This window comes from Chelonia mydas, chromosome 12 (assembly GCF_015237465.2).
Source record: "Chelonia mydas isolate rCheMyd1 chromosome 12, rCheMyd1.pri.v2, whole genome shotgun sequence".
Classification (NCBI taxonomy): Eukaryota; Metazoa; Chordata; order Testudines; family Cheloniidae; genus Chelonia; species Chelonia mydas.
This window is the reverse complement of record NC_051252.2, coordinates 4,842,085-4,856,914: the sequence shown is the minus strand read 5'-3', so window position 1 is coordinate 4,856,914 and position 14,830 is coordinate 4,842,085.

The window sequence follows — 14,830 nt, the reverse complement described above, 5'->3', positions numbered from 1 at the left end:
TCTTTAAGGGGTAGCGGGGATGGGGCCAGTCAACCCCTGTTCTGGGACATCACGGGTCCTTTAAGGGTTTAGGGGCAGAGGTGCGTGCTGGGAGAGAGGAAGGGGGACGGGGGTTGCCCCTGGGGCCCAGGAGCCGTGGAGCTCGGCTCTCCTCAGAGCCGGGGAGACCCTCACGGCAAGCCAGGGGACCGGAGGGGACTGCTGGCCTTGCCCAGCCCAGTGCGGGGGTGGTTTGCCCTGGCCTCCGAGGGGAGGGGGAGGAGCACTGGGCCAGTGCACTCCAGCAGCCAGCCGGGAGGGCAGAATGACGGGAGTGAGGGGGAGTCTCCCTGCACCACAGCCCAGGCGTAAGGATGCACCAGGGAGCAGGGGGCCCGCAGGGCCAGGCATGGGGGGGCGAGGACAGCACCTGGCCACAGCCAGAGCACACTTCATTTCATTTTGCTTTTTCTTACATTAATTTAGAATCAAAGTGCTGCCCTCTCATGCCATAGTGGATTGAGCACTGCGCCCCTGCAGCCCAGGAACACCCCCCACCACGTGCCATACTGCGTCAGGCCGCTGCACCCCCAGCCCAGGACCCTCCCCCCCATGCCATAGTGGATCAGGGCACTGCCCCCTCCAGCCATGGTCCTTCCTACCATTAGTGGTGCCACCTTTTGGACAAAAAATTGGATGCTTTGTTGTTGCTGCACAAACACTTGAAGAAATCATTTCAGGAGCCCGAATAGTGCCATAATCTCCCCCTGCCCCAGCCAATGTCTGATGCCCCTCTCTCCACAGCTGGTGGTGCCCATTGCCCTGCCAGGCCAGGTGCCAGGGCTCCTCTGCAGGGAGAAGCTGTCCCCTTTGGGGCTCCCCCTCACCAAGCCCAGCATGACCCGTCAGTGTCACACCCTGCCATGCCATGCAGGGCACTCCCCAGGCTGGCTGGTCCTTTATAAGGGGGAGGGGACCTCAGCCCTCCTGCCAAGATCAGCTCCCCCACCTGGCAGGTAATAACGCCGGAGGTTGTGTGTCTAGCTCAGGCCAGGTCTGGGGCTCTCAGGGACAGCCCTGTGGGGAGACCCCTGAGGAAGGAGGCTCAGGAGAGGGCACCCCTTCAGCTCATGGGGCTGGGAGGGCCTGGCAATCCAGAGGTCTGGGGAACAGGCAGGGATCTGCAGCCTGGGGAGCTGCAGGGAGTCTCTGAACCAAGCCAGACTTGGGGCTGGGGACTGGCTCAAATAGCTGGAGTGAGAGCCACAGGCTGGGCCGGGAGAAGGCAGGGCAGCTGCTCAGAGAGCAGGAAGAGCCAGTCCGTTGCGGAGGGTGGGCTGGGCCCAGCCGAGCCTGGGCAAAGCTCAGTCCTGCCGGGCAGGGCAGGACACAGCAACTCCCCATCCTGGGTGTCCTGAGCACCACACACCTGTTCCCCCCCCTACCCCTGGGCCTGTGCCAGCCTCTCCCTGGGGCAGTTTCAAGGAGGCAAAAGTTTGGATGGAGCTGGGCAGAGTCTTGCTGGCAGGAAGCCCCTGGGCCCAGACCCTGGGGAGAGAGCCTCTTGGCAGCCAGGAAGGGGCAAGCGTCCCCTCTGAGCCAACACCCCTGGTCAGGGCCTGCTACCCCTTCTCAAAGGCATGATCACCCTGGGAGGGTCATGCAGCCAGGTGCCGCGTTGCCAGGTGCAGGGGCCCATGGACAGTAGCCACCTGTCCTGTTGGGAGCATGAAGCCCAGGTGCAGAGAGCAGCAGGCCAGGCCAGCTGGAGTCACCTACATGCTGGGTCCCAGGGGCAGCTGTCAGGCAGATGGGCCCCAGCCAGGAGGTTTCATTCACAGCTCAGGAGTCACAGCCCGACAACGCAGCGCGGGTCACGCTCCAGAAGCCGGAGGCTGGAACATCCCAGCCATCGGCAGCAACGCCTGGGGCGAGGAGAGGATTTGGGGAACTGTTAGAAATCCCAGATGGCTGCACAACAGTGGTGTCGAGGAACGCCCCAGCCCACTGCCCTGGCCGAGCAGCTGCTTCCTGCCGACTTTCCGTGGCTGCGGTGCCGCGCCCAGGCCTGCGGCAGGAGGGTGGGCGGCTGCCGATTGCTAAACCCTCCCTCTGGCTGCTGAGGGAGAGGCAACGTCAGAGAAAGAGGCAAAAAAATGCCCATTGGACAGACCTCCCAGCAGCCCTTTGCACCCCCCTCAAGCAGCCCCACGGCTTGCCTGCCCTGAAGGCCTCAGTCTCGGGAACCGTCACACTAAGGGACGCATGGTTCTGGGCTTGGGCCTGCCCTCCCAGTTACACTGGTGCGGTGAGAGTGGCTGCCCAGGTCCCCCGGGAGGGAAGGGGAGGAAGGTGGTCCTTGCGGGTAGTTGCTGTTTCACTTCATGTTAGCAAACTCCATCTAAAGCACCTTCAGGCTGTTCCTGGTGCAGACAGGAAAAGCCACACATGGGGTGGCCCGTGCCAGCTCAGTGTGCCCATAGAACCACCCCTCTTGTAGCAGGCCCTGCCTGTGTCCCCCTCACGCCCCTCCACGCTTACATCAGCCCCATCGCCTGCTTTGCAACCAGCGTCACGCCCGTGGGAGCTACGCTGGTTTTGTTGCTCAGAAGATGTCCAACCGTCCTCCCGCCGCTATCCCATGCTGCAGCAGTGCCTACCTGAACTGCCCTGTCTGGTGACCTTTCTGCACACCGCTGCTCTGCAGTCACCTGGCCCACGTGCCTCCCCGCTGGAGCACATGCAGCCGCCCTAGGACTTGGCCCCATGGCAACGCTGCACCTTGGCCCCCTGCTCCAATGCAACTTGCAGGCGGCCCAAGGTTCCTATTGGAGCTCACTTCCATTGCATGCCCCCAACTCAGAAGCCACCGCCACCACCCTGCCTGAACGCGGTCCCACGCTGTAGCCCTCTGGGGACAGGGCCACGGCGAGGCCCACGGCTGGGATGCTAAGATTGACCAGCGGCTCTCAGGACAACTGAGAGACATGGGGCACTCCCAGGACGAGACCTGGTGCCCGTGCAAAGAAGGCAGGGCCTGTGTCTTCTCCAGCTGCTCAGAGAGCAGGAAAAGCCAGTCCCTTGGGTGGGTGGGGGGGAGCTGGTCCCAGCTGGGCCTGGGCAAAGCTCAGTCCCACCGAGCCGGCCAGGGTGGGACACAGACAACAGAGATACCACAAGCAGCAGCAGCTCCTCCATCCCTGCTGCGGTGAGAGAACGCCCATCCGGCCCACACGGCGCTGGCAGCCCGAGCCAGGGCTGTGACCAGGCGGGGGACCGGGCCAGAGCCCGCACTAGCCGGCCCTCTTCGCCACACCTGGGTCCCGCTATCAGAGATCCTTCAAAGCTCCCACATGCCTGCTGGGGAGGCTGCCACGTGGTCCGCCGGGCCTTGCAGAGCTGGGAAGAAATAGCCCTTCCCATGGACAATCTCCACAGCTCAGGGCAGGGCAGACCCCAGGCATGTGGGTCCCATCCACCGACCCAACCCTGCCCAGCTCCTGCCTCTGCAGCAGCTGGCCACCGACCGGCTGCTGGGCTGGGCAGAGCTGGGGCAGGGCCAGGCTGTGAATCGGGCCTTCCTGCAGGGCATAGAACAGGCAGGTGCCAGGGCCGGCCACACGGCTCCGAGAGCCCCGGGAAATCGGCTGTTACAGTGAAGCGGGGACTCGGGGAGGGCAAAAGCCAGATGACGTGGATCAGGCACCCTCCCTCCCGTGGACCAGGGAACCGAGTGACACGGAGGGCATGGCTTCACCCCTCAGAGACTGGCAGGAGCAGCTGAAGCCATCTGACCCCTTGATGTTTGACAAATAAACAAGACCACAGGAGCAGCCTTCCCCGATCCTCCTCCCCCGCAGGCCTGGGGTCCACCCAGAGCATTTGCTGGCCAGAAAACAGCAGCAACAGGTAACTGGCCTGGCCAGCCCATCCGTCGCCCAGTGCCTGGAGCCAGGGACTTGGTGCAAAGCTCCTGCTGGAGACCCTGCAGAGAGGAGAGGCAAGGGAGTGATCCGGCTGAGAGAGCCAGTTCCCTGCAGCCAGGAGGCGGGCGGGCCTGCCACTGGCTCTCCGGCCCCGTGTCTGCCAGAGGTAACTCAGCAGAGTGCGGGGCTGCCACTGATGGCCCTGGGTTAACGAGCGTGGCGAGGCAGTTACGGACCCCTCCAGTGACTGCCATTCTCCTTCCTAGTGAACCCCGACATGCTCAGCGGGGGCTGGAATCTGCGAGCACCCCGCTCAGTCATTGCTTTACTCTTCTCAGCACCCAGAGAGATTCGGGGCTGCACCTCGGAGAGGAGGCCCTCAGGCCGCCCCCCCCCAATCCTGGGCTGCTCCAGACAGCCCCGAGGGCCTGGCTAGATGCCAGCAGCCTCCTGGGGCTGCCCTGCAGGCCACAGTGCCGCATGCGGCCACCCCACCCCGGCATGCCGCTGTCACAGGGCTTCAGAAGGCAGCTGCACCTGTCTGCCACACAGCCTGCCCCAGGGACTCCTCCCCTGGTCAAATCCAGGCTTTCCAGGGCCCCTTTCCACCACTCTGGCCCCTTTACCAGCATAACAAGGCTGGAGCAGGGTTGGGGCCTTGCCCTCAGCCTCTCCTAGAACTTGGATGCCAAGCTCTCTCTTAACGCCCCCCAGACATCTCCTGCGCGGTGAGCTGCACTCCATGGGCGGGTTGTTTTGTGACCGAGCTGCCTGGTGCCGGGGGCATTCAGTGACTCCCCACTTCCACGCTGCAGCCTGCAGGTGAGATGCCATTCTGCATACACAATAAGCCTGCGCTGTTTGAACTGTTCCTAGGGTATGTCTACACTACGAAATTAGGTCGAATTTATAGAAGTCGGTTTTGTAGAAAGCGGTTTTATACAGTTGATTGTGTGTGTCCCCACACAGGTACTCTAAGTGTGTCCACAGTACCGAGGCAACCGTCGACTTCCGGAGCGTTGCACTGTGGGTGGATATCCCACAGTTCCCGCAGTCTCCGCCGCCCATTTGAATTCTGGGTAGAAATCCAGTGCCTGATGGGGCTAAAACATTGTCGCGGGTGGTTCTGGGTACATATCGTCAGGCCCCCCTTCCCTCCCTCCCTCCCTCCCTCCGTGAAAGCAAGTGCAGACAATCGTTTTGCGCCTTTTTTCTTGAGTTACCCGTGCAGACGCCATACAACGGCAAGCATGGAGCCCGCTCAGCTAACCATCTCCGTATGTCTCCTGGGTGCTGGCAGACGTGGTCCTGCATTGCTACACAGCAGCAGTTAATTGCCTTTTGGCAGCAGACAGTGCAGTATGACTGGTAGCCATCATTGACGTAGTCCTGGGTGCTCTTTTAACCGGGCGCCTGGGCAAACATGGGAGTGACTCAGCCAGGTCATTTCCCTTGTTTCGTCTCGTGGCGATTCAGTCCTACCGGCAGTGCGCTGCCTTTTAACCTCCAGCCAGCAGAAGATGATGGCTAGTCGTCATACTGCACCGTCTTCTGCCGAGCACCCAGGAGATGATGACGGCTAGCGGTCGTACTGCACAGTCTGCTGCCAGCAAGATGTATAAAGATAGATGAAGTGGCTCAAAACAAGAAATAGACCAGATTTGTTTTGTATTCATTTTCTCCTCCCTCTCTCCTTCCCTCTGTGAAATCTACGGCCTGCTAAACCCAGTTTTGAGTTCTATCCTTGAGGTTTTGAGTTCTATCCTTGAGGGGGCCATTCAGTTTCTCGCAAAGCCACCCCCTTTGTTGATTTTAATTCCCTGTAAGCCATGTCGTCAGTCGCCCCTCCCTCCATCAGGGCAACGGCAGACAATCGTTCCGTGCCTTTTTTCTGTGCAGACGCCATACCATGGCAAGCATGGAGGCCGCTCAGCTCACTTTGGCAATCAGGAGCACATTAAACACCACGCACATTATCCAGCAGTATATGCAGCACCAGAACCTGGCAAAGCGATACCGGGCGAGTAGGCGACGTCAGCGTGATGACGTGAGTGATGAGGACATGCACACAGACTTCTCGCAAAGCAGGGGCCCTGGCAACATAGGCATCATGGTGCTAATGGGGCAGGTTCATGCGGTGGAACTCCGATTCTGGGCTCGGGAAACAAGCACAGAGTGGTGGGACCGCATAGTGTTGCAGGTCTGGGACGATTCCCAGTGGTTGCGAAACTTTCACATGCGTAAGGGCACTTTCATGGAACTTTGTGACTTGCTTTCCCCTGCCCTGAGGCGCAAGAATACCAAGATGAGAACAGCCCTCACAGTTGAGAAGCGAGTGGCAATAGCCCTGTGGAAGCTTGCAACGCCAGACAGCTACCAGGCAGTCGGGAATCAATTTGGAGTGGGCAAATCTACTGTGGGGGCTGCTGTGATGCAAGTAGCCAACGCAATCAAAGATCTGCTGATATCAAGGGTAGTGACCCTGGGAAATGTGCAGGTCATAGTGGATGGCTTTGCTGCAATGGGATTCCCTAACTGTGGTGGGGCCATAGACGGAACCCATATCCCTATCTTGGCACCAGAGCACCAAGCCGGCGAGTACATAAACCGCCAGGGGTACTTTTCAGTAGTGCTGCAAGCACTGGTGGATCACAAGGGACGTTTCACCAACATCAACGTAGAGGCCGGGAAAGATACATGATGCTCGCATCTTCAGGAACTCTGGTCTGTTTCAAAAGCTGCAAGAAGGGACTTTATTCCCAGACCAGAAAATAACCGTTGGGGACGTTGAAATGCCTATAGTTATCCTTGGGGACCTAGGATACCCCTTAATGCCATGGTTCATGAAGCCATACACAGGCAGCCTGGACAGTAGTCAGGAGCTGTTCAACTACAGGCTGAGCAAGTGCAGAATGGTGGTAGAATGTGCATTTGGACATTTAAAAGCACGCTGGTGCAGTTTACTGACTCGGTTAGACCTCAGCGAAACCAATATTCCCACTGTTATTACTGCTTGCTGTGCGCTCCACAATATCTGTGAGAGAAAGGGGGAGACGGTTATGGCGGGGTGGGAGGTTGAGGCAAATCGCCTGGCTGCTGGTTTCGCACAGCCAGACACCAGGGCAGTTAGAAGAGCACAGGAGGGCGCGGTGCGCATCAGAGAAGCTTTGAAAACCAGTTTCATGACTGCACAGTCTACGGTGTGAAAGTTCTGTTTGTTTCTCCATGATGAAACCCACCACCCCTTGGTTCACTCTACTTCCCTGTAAGCTAACCACCCTCCCCTCCTCCCTTCAATCACCGCTTGCAGAGGAAATAAAGTCATTGTTGCTTCACATTCATGCATTCTTTATTCATTCATCACACAAACAGGGGGGATAACTACCAAGGTAGCCCAGGAGGGGTGGTGGAGGAGAGAAGCACCAGGAGGGGTGGTGGAGGAGGGAAGGACAAAGCCACACAGCACTTTAAAAGTTTAAAACTTTAAAACTTATTGAATGCCAGCCTTCTGTTGCTTGGGCAATCCTCTGGGGTGGAGTGGCCGGGTGGCTGGAGGCCCCCCCACCGCATTCTTGGGCGTCTGGGTGAGGAGGCTATGGAACTTGGGGAGGAGGGCGGTTGGTTACACAGGGGCTGTAGCGGCGGTCTGTGCTCCTGCTGCCTTTCCTGCAGCTCAACCATACGCTGGAGCATATTGGTTTGATCCTCCAGCAGCCTCAGCATTGAATCCTGCCTCCTCTCATCACGCTGCCGCCACCTTTCAGCTTCAGCCCTCTCTTCAACCGGCCACTTACTCTCTTCAGCCTGCCACCTCTCCTCCCGGTCATTTTGTGCTTTCCTGCACTCTGACATTGTCTGCCTCCACGCATTCGTCTGTGCTTTGTCAGTGTGGGAGGACAGCATGAGCTCAGAGAACATTTCATCATGAGTGTGTTTTTTTCGCCTTCTGATCTTCACTAGCCTCTGGGAAGGAGAAGATCCTGTGATCATTGAAACACATGCAGCTGGTGGAGAAAAAAAAAAGAGGCAGCGGTATTTAAAAAGACACATTTTCTAGAACAATGGCTACACTCTTTCACGGTAAACCTTGCTGTTAACATTACATACACAGCTGTGTGCTTTCGTTCCAAGGTCACATTTTGCCTCTCCCCACCACGTGGCTAGCCCCCACAAACCCCCCCCCCAATGGCTAACAGCGGGGAACATTTCTGTTCAGCCACAGGCAAACAGCCCAGCAGGAACGGGCACCTCTGAATGTCCCCTTAAGAAAAGCACCCTATTTCAACCAGGTGGCCATGAATGATATCACTCTCCTGAGGATAACATAGAGAGATAAAGAACGGATGTTGTTTGAATGCCAGCAAACATACACTGCAATGCTTTGTTCTACAATGATTCCCGAGTACATGCTACTGGCCTGGTGTGGTAAAGTGTTCTACCATGGTGGGTGGAATAAGGCTGCCCTCCCCAGAAACCTTTTGCAAAGGCTTTTGGAATACATCCAGGAGAGCCGCAAATGCCAGGGCAAATCAATCATTAAACATGCTTGCTTTTAAACCATGTATAGTATTTTAAAAGGTACACTCACCAGAGGTCCCTTCTCCGCTTGACGGGTCCGGGAGGCAGCCTTGGGTGGGTTCGGGGGGAACTGCCTCCAGGTCCAGGGTGAGAAACAGTTCCTGGCTGTCGGGAAAACTGGTTTCTCCACTTGCTTGCTGTGAGCCTTCATCTTCCTCCTCCCCAAAACCTGCTACCATGTTGCCTCCATCTCCATTGAAGGAGTCAAACAACACGGCTGGGGTAGTGGTGGCTGAACCCCCTAAAATGGCATGCAGCTCATCATAGAAGCGGCATTTTTGGGGCTCTGACCCGGAGCGGCCATTCGCCTCTCTGGTTTTCTGGTAGGCTTGCCTCAGCTCCTTAAGTTTCACACGACATTGCCTCGGGTCCCTGTTATGGCCTCTGTCCTTCATGCCCTGGGAGATTTTTACAAACGTTTTGGCATTTCGAAAACTGGAACGGAGTTCTGATAGCACGGATTCCTCTCCCCATAGAGCGATCAGATCCCGTACCTCCCGTTCGGTCCATTCTGGAGCTCTTTTGTGATTCTGGGACTCCATCATGGTCACCTCTGCTGATGAGCTCTGGCCAGCGTGGCAAGCTGCAGGTGACCATGCAAACAGGAAATTGAAATTCAAAAGTTTGCGGGCCTTTTCCTGTCTACCTGGCCAGTGCATCTGAGTTGAGAGTGCTGTCCAGAGCGGTCACAATAGAGTACTCTGGGATAGCTCCCGGAGGCCAATACCATCTAATTGCGTCCACAGTACCCCAAATTTGACCCAGCAAGGCCGATTTAAGCGCTAATCCACTTGTCAGAGGTGGATTAAGGAAATCGATTTTAAGAGCCCTTTAAGTCGAAAAAAAGGGCTTCATCGTGTGGATGGGTGCAGGTTTACATCGATTTACAGGCTTACATCGCTGCTAAATTCGACCTAAACTCTAGTGTAGACCAGGGCCTAGACTGCTTGGGGCTGGCCTAGATCCTAACTGGCTGGCTCTCCCTGATTATCCACAGGTTTGGCTGTGGGGAAAGAACCGGATTGAATTATTCATCAGAAAGAGTTTTGCTTTGGCATTACTGTCTCAGGAGTACAAAACTGCGTGATGAAGCCAACTCTGCATTAAAAGTAAACGATTGCATCCTCTGTTCACGAGAAAGGGTGCGTCTGGATCACGTCTGCTGTTCAAACTGGTGAACCAACATTCTTAGACCTGGCAAATGTTCGTAAACATCTTGACACTTGAGTGTCAATCCAGCCCATGCCCACAGAGGGACCCTACCCCCGCCACGTGGGACCAGATTCGGTTCCGTTTGGCCCAGTAGACTGCAGGAGCCCGGGCTAAGTTTGCAGTGAAGATGCCCTCAGAGTGAGAAGTAGCTGAACCCAGGGACTGATGTGAGAGGTAACTTTGGGGGTCACCACCTGTCCCCCATCCCGAGCAATAAACCATGGCTCAGGGCGGGGCTGGGAGGTCACAGCAAGTCCCCACTCTCTCCCCCAAACGCCCTAGGAGGGGTGTTTGCTCTTCCCAGGAACTCCCCCTTCCATCCTCTCTGCTAAAGGGTGCCAGCACCAGTCCTTCCCCACCGGCAGGAAGTTGGAGCCCAGCCCTCCGCTGCCCCCATGGCAGGAGTCCTAGGTTGTGGTAGCTCACTCAGATGGTCTGCACCAGAGCCAGCTGTCCCCACCCTTCCTGGTCCAGCACCACACCCCAGAGACAGGGCAGAGATTGATTTCCTCCCAGCCACCCTGGCCCTTGGGCTACAAACCTGCCCAGATAGCCACGGCTCACATGCCCCACCACCACCCCTCTGACTGGACCCTGGCCTGGCCGGGGCATACCAGCTACCTACCCCAGGCCGCTGGGCACCACTCATTGGTTGCAAGCAGCCTCGTGGCACTGCATGGAACCCATCTACTTGGCAGTGCAGGACCCATGGACACCCCACCCTGGGGTGCTGCTCTGCACAGGGGCTCCCCGCTGAAGCCAGAGCCTGGGCCAAGGGCAGTCCTGGTTCTGAGATCCCTCTGTGGGACTGGGCTGGGTAGTGGAGAGATCACCCTCCCCTCCCTGTGACCCACAGCTGAGGCCCCGAGTTGAGGTTGGGGCTGGCTAACGCAGTACCTGACCCCACTAAACCGCAGCTGCGTTACTAGTCTAGACACCCATCCCAGGAATGGCACAAGGGACGACCACCAGGGGCCGCTGGTGAGTGCAGGAGACAGAACTGCCAGGGGGCAGGCCCCAGACCACAGGCTCCCTCCTGCCAGAGATAATGATCGGGGAGCTCGCTGTGTCCAGAGCTAAATGCAATCGCTTCGGTCACCTTTCCCTGCCTGTCCTCCTCAGCCCCCCGCCTCCCCACAGAGGCACTCACAACCGAGCAAGCCGCAAACCCAGCCAGTGCAGCAAGCTCTCGCTCCCGTAGGCTGGGTAGAGAGGTTGTTATTGCTCTGGTTTGAACTAAGCAGCTAGGCTCTGCGGGGCCGACTAACAGTCAAGGTCGCAGCCGCATTTTGTTCCTGTTTAAAGCCACCACTTCACAGTCACATCAGGTGCCATGAAATGGGTATGCTTCTGTGGGCCCAGCTTAGAGCTTGCAGGGGAATCTGGGGCCTGTAATGGCATGGAGAGCACCCTGGCACACCCCCCAGGGCGAGGCGCAGCCCTGCAGGTGAGTCCCAGCCTCGGTTTCCCCTCACCCAGGGTATAAACAAGTCCAAGGTGGCCTTTCTAGTAGTAAAGAGCCTCATTCGTCAGAGGGCCCCCTTTATTTAACAGACAAGGGCAACCCAAAGCCCTCAGGGAAAGCTTCAGTCAGCTGCCCCACCAGCAGCTCTCTGCCCCATTTTAATCAATCTTCCATTTCACCACCCCAGCCTGGGGGCACTTGCAGGTTTGATCCCTGCCCAGAGCCCAGGTCTCTGGCCAGACGCTAGTCGTCCCCCAGCAGCTCTTTACTCTTCTCTGCCCCAGGAGATCCCATGCCCGGTTCGTTCTCTGCCGGGCTGGTCCAGTGCCTTGCCGGGGCACATCGTCTGCCTAGGCCTGTTCCTCTCTCCAGGAGCCTCTGCTTTCCAGGGAGACACCTCAGGGCCTAGCTTCCTACCCAGCTTCCCTGAGGCACGTCCCCCATCTGCAGGTGTGGGGCTTTTGGACTGAGCCCTCATAAGCCTGCATGAGGCCAAGCTGCTCCTGGCCTAATCGCTGCTCAGCTACATCGGCAGTTAACTGTGTACAGGTGGATCTGGCCTGGCTCATTCTCCCGTGCAGAACCCGCAGTTTGGCTGAGTGCCTGACCCCAGGGACACTGATCTGATGCAGCCTCCGGTCGGGGGCAAGGCTGTAGTTACGCAGGGTGTCAGACGACTAGATCAGGGGTTCTCAAACCAGGGGTCGAGACCCCTCAGGGGGTTGTGAGGTGATTACGTGGGGGGGTCGCAAACTGTCAGCCTCCACCCCAAACCCCGCTTCGCCTCCAGCATTTATAATGGTGTTAAATATATTAAAAAGTGGTTTTCATTTATAAGGGGGGCCGCCCGCAGAGGCTTGGTATGTGAAAGGGGTCACCAGGACAAACGTCTGAGAACCCCTGGCCTAGATGATCACAGTGGTCCCTTGTCACGGAGTCCCCGGGCGATGCTCTGGAACTGCTCCCCATGAAGCCAGGCAGGACTCTGGGGAAGTCTCCGCTCTGGGAGCAGACTGTCTGCAGGACACACAGCTCACCCGGCTTCCACCTTCCTGGGTCTGACCTGGGAGCATTCAGCCTCCTCTGCCCCTCCGTGCGTTTCCCACAGCGAGTCCACCCAGGCGGGGTCCTGGGGAAGCCAGAGGGTCCTGCCCTCCAACTTCACAGTCAGACGTGTCTCTCAGCCAGCCAGTAAAACAGAAGATTTATTAGACGACAGGAACATGGTCTAACACAGAGCTTGTAGGTGCAGAGAACAGGACCCCTCAGCCAGGTCCATTTTGGGGGGCAGTGAGCCAGACAACCCCGTCTGCACTTCACTCCAGGTCCCCAGCCACCCCCAAACTGAAACTCTCTCCAGCCCCCCACCCCGCTCTGGGCTTTGTCCCTTTCCCGGGCCAGGAGGGCACCTGATTCCTTTGTTCTCCAACCCTTTAGCTCTCACCTTGCAGGGGGGAAGGGCTCAGGCCATCAGTTGCCAGGAAACAGGGTGTCGGCCATTCTCTGTGTCCAGACCCCTGCACACACCTGCCCTCTAGGACTCTGCAACGATCATACACCCTTATCCCACAACCTAGATACTTAAGAACTGCCTAGGGGAAACTGAGGCACCCCCACACTATTCAGAGGAAACATTAAGAACAGTCCCACTTCGTCACATCCCTCCTGGCCGAGGAGTCTACGAGAAGCAGAGCTGCTTTTTAAATCTCAACTTTCTCAAACCCTGATTTTTGCACCGAGGGAGGGGAGAATCTGTGGCCAGATCCATCTCTGGCTCCACGAGGCTGCCCCAGTGGAGATCTCGGGTCTGGCACCAAGAACCAGTTCCCAGTCCCATCACTCACAAGAGCTTGGTCCGCCAGCGTGGTGTGCCGGGGGATAGTGCGGCCACCAGCCACTCATGCGGCTTTACTGACCCATTATGTAAGTCCAACGGGAATGAAGCCACAGCCTGATGGTGACCAGAGTGTGCAGCTCCCACTTTCGGGCCCTCAGTACTGAGATATCCCTGAGGGACTCCCCAGGGCAGGGCTGCCCACGGCAGAGTTAAGGTTAAGTGGGAAGGGTCACCTTAGCTCTGCAGGCCGTAATTTGCCTGCTGGTGTCTTGGGAATTGCACTCTCCTGGTCTGGAAGGGAATGAGGAGCAAGGGCTGGGCCCTGGAAATGCCAAGGCCATGGGAGGGATGAGTTTTTTGCATGTGACTGCACAGAGCTACTCCAGGCGAAAGCTATTGTGATATATACGCACAGCCGCGAAACCGTACATCTGCCATGCAGGCATAACCCACTGGTGGTTCCAGCAACTCCCAGCCTGCCGCTTACTGCTCAGGACTGGTGCTCGTCAAGCAGTTCCCGGGGGACCGGAGTTCAGCAGCAAATGCCTTTCTGACCAAAATGCAAACGTTTGAGGAAATTCTTCGTGTCGGTGCCATTTTCTGGTTTTGAACTATTTTGTTTTGGGGCCCCCCTTCTCTGTTCTTTACTCCCCTCACCGCTGTGGGGTGGGAGAAAACATTAACAAGGGAACAAAAGTGGGTTTGCCCCACTAACGTTACAAGAATTGTTTCAAAAATCTCGTGTGTCCAAATTTTTCATCCAAAAATTTACAGAAAATTTAGAACAAAATGAAAAACATTTATTTTTGGGCAGGGTGTATGTGTGTGTGTGTGTGTGGAGAAGGGTTGTATGTGTGTGTGCAATTGTAGAAGGGGTGTGTGTATATAGAGAGGGTGTAGAAGGGGGGATGTGTGAGTGGAGAAGGGGCTGTGTATAGAAGAGGGGTGTAGAAGTGTGTGTGTGTAGAAGGGGTGGAGAAGGTTGTGTGTGTGTGTGCATGTGTAGAAGCGGGGGTGTAGAAGAGGGTGTTGAGTGTGTGTAGAAGGTGGAGAAAGGGGTGGGTGTGTAGAAACGAGATGTAGAAGGGTGGGTGGGTTTGGCTGTAGAAGGGGGGTGTAGAAGGGGTGTGTGTGGAAGGGGGGGGTGTAGAAGGGATGTGTAGAAGACTCTGTGTGTGTGTGTGTGTGATACACACGAGTCTTCTACACCTCCCTGACTTCCCCGTTCTGGAGCAGCGCTGCTGACTGTGGACAGACTCCCCAGCCGTGGGAGCCGTGGGGCTTGCCCCCCGTGGGCGGTAGCAGCGTGGTCTGGCTGCGCGTGTGGCCGTGCTGTGTTGCAGAACAGCCCCTGCCGAGCTCCCAGAGCCTAGGCTGTGCGGGACAAGTTAGTGCAAAGGCCACAGGCTGGGGCCCCTGGGGAGTGACCCGGGGCCGAGAGACACCAGCACTGTGCCAGACCGGATCCCTGCTGCCCCAGGGCCCTGCCCCGTGGGGTAACGCCGGGCTCCACTCCGCCGTGCCAGCCTGCAGTCGCTGTGTTCACAGGGCCGTGACCCCGTGCGGGAGGCCTGTGGCGGGGCTGCCAGGGGAGGGGTGCTGTCCCCGGCACTTGGTGGGGGGACAGCTAGGGGAGACGTGGGCGCCCACTCTGGGTGTCTCTGCTTTTGGGAGACCGAGGGCTGGTTTCCAGGCGAGCCGAGGGCCCTTGGCTGCAGCGGGAGACTGGGGACGGTGTGTGCACACAGTCACCGCCCTCGGCTCTCCCTCCCCCGCCCAGCCGTCCCCCTGCGGCTCTCCCCTCCCCCCGGCGTCTCCTGGCCCGACCCGGTG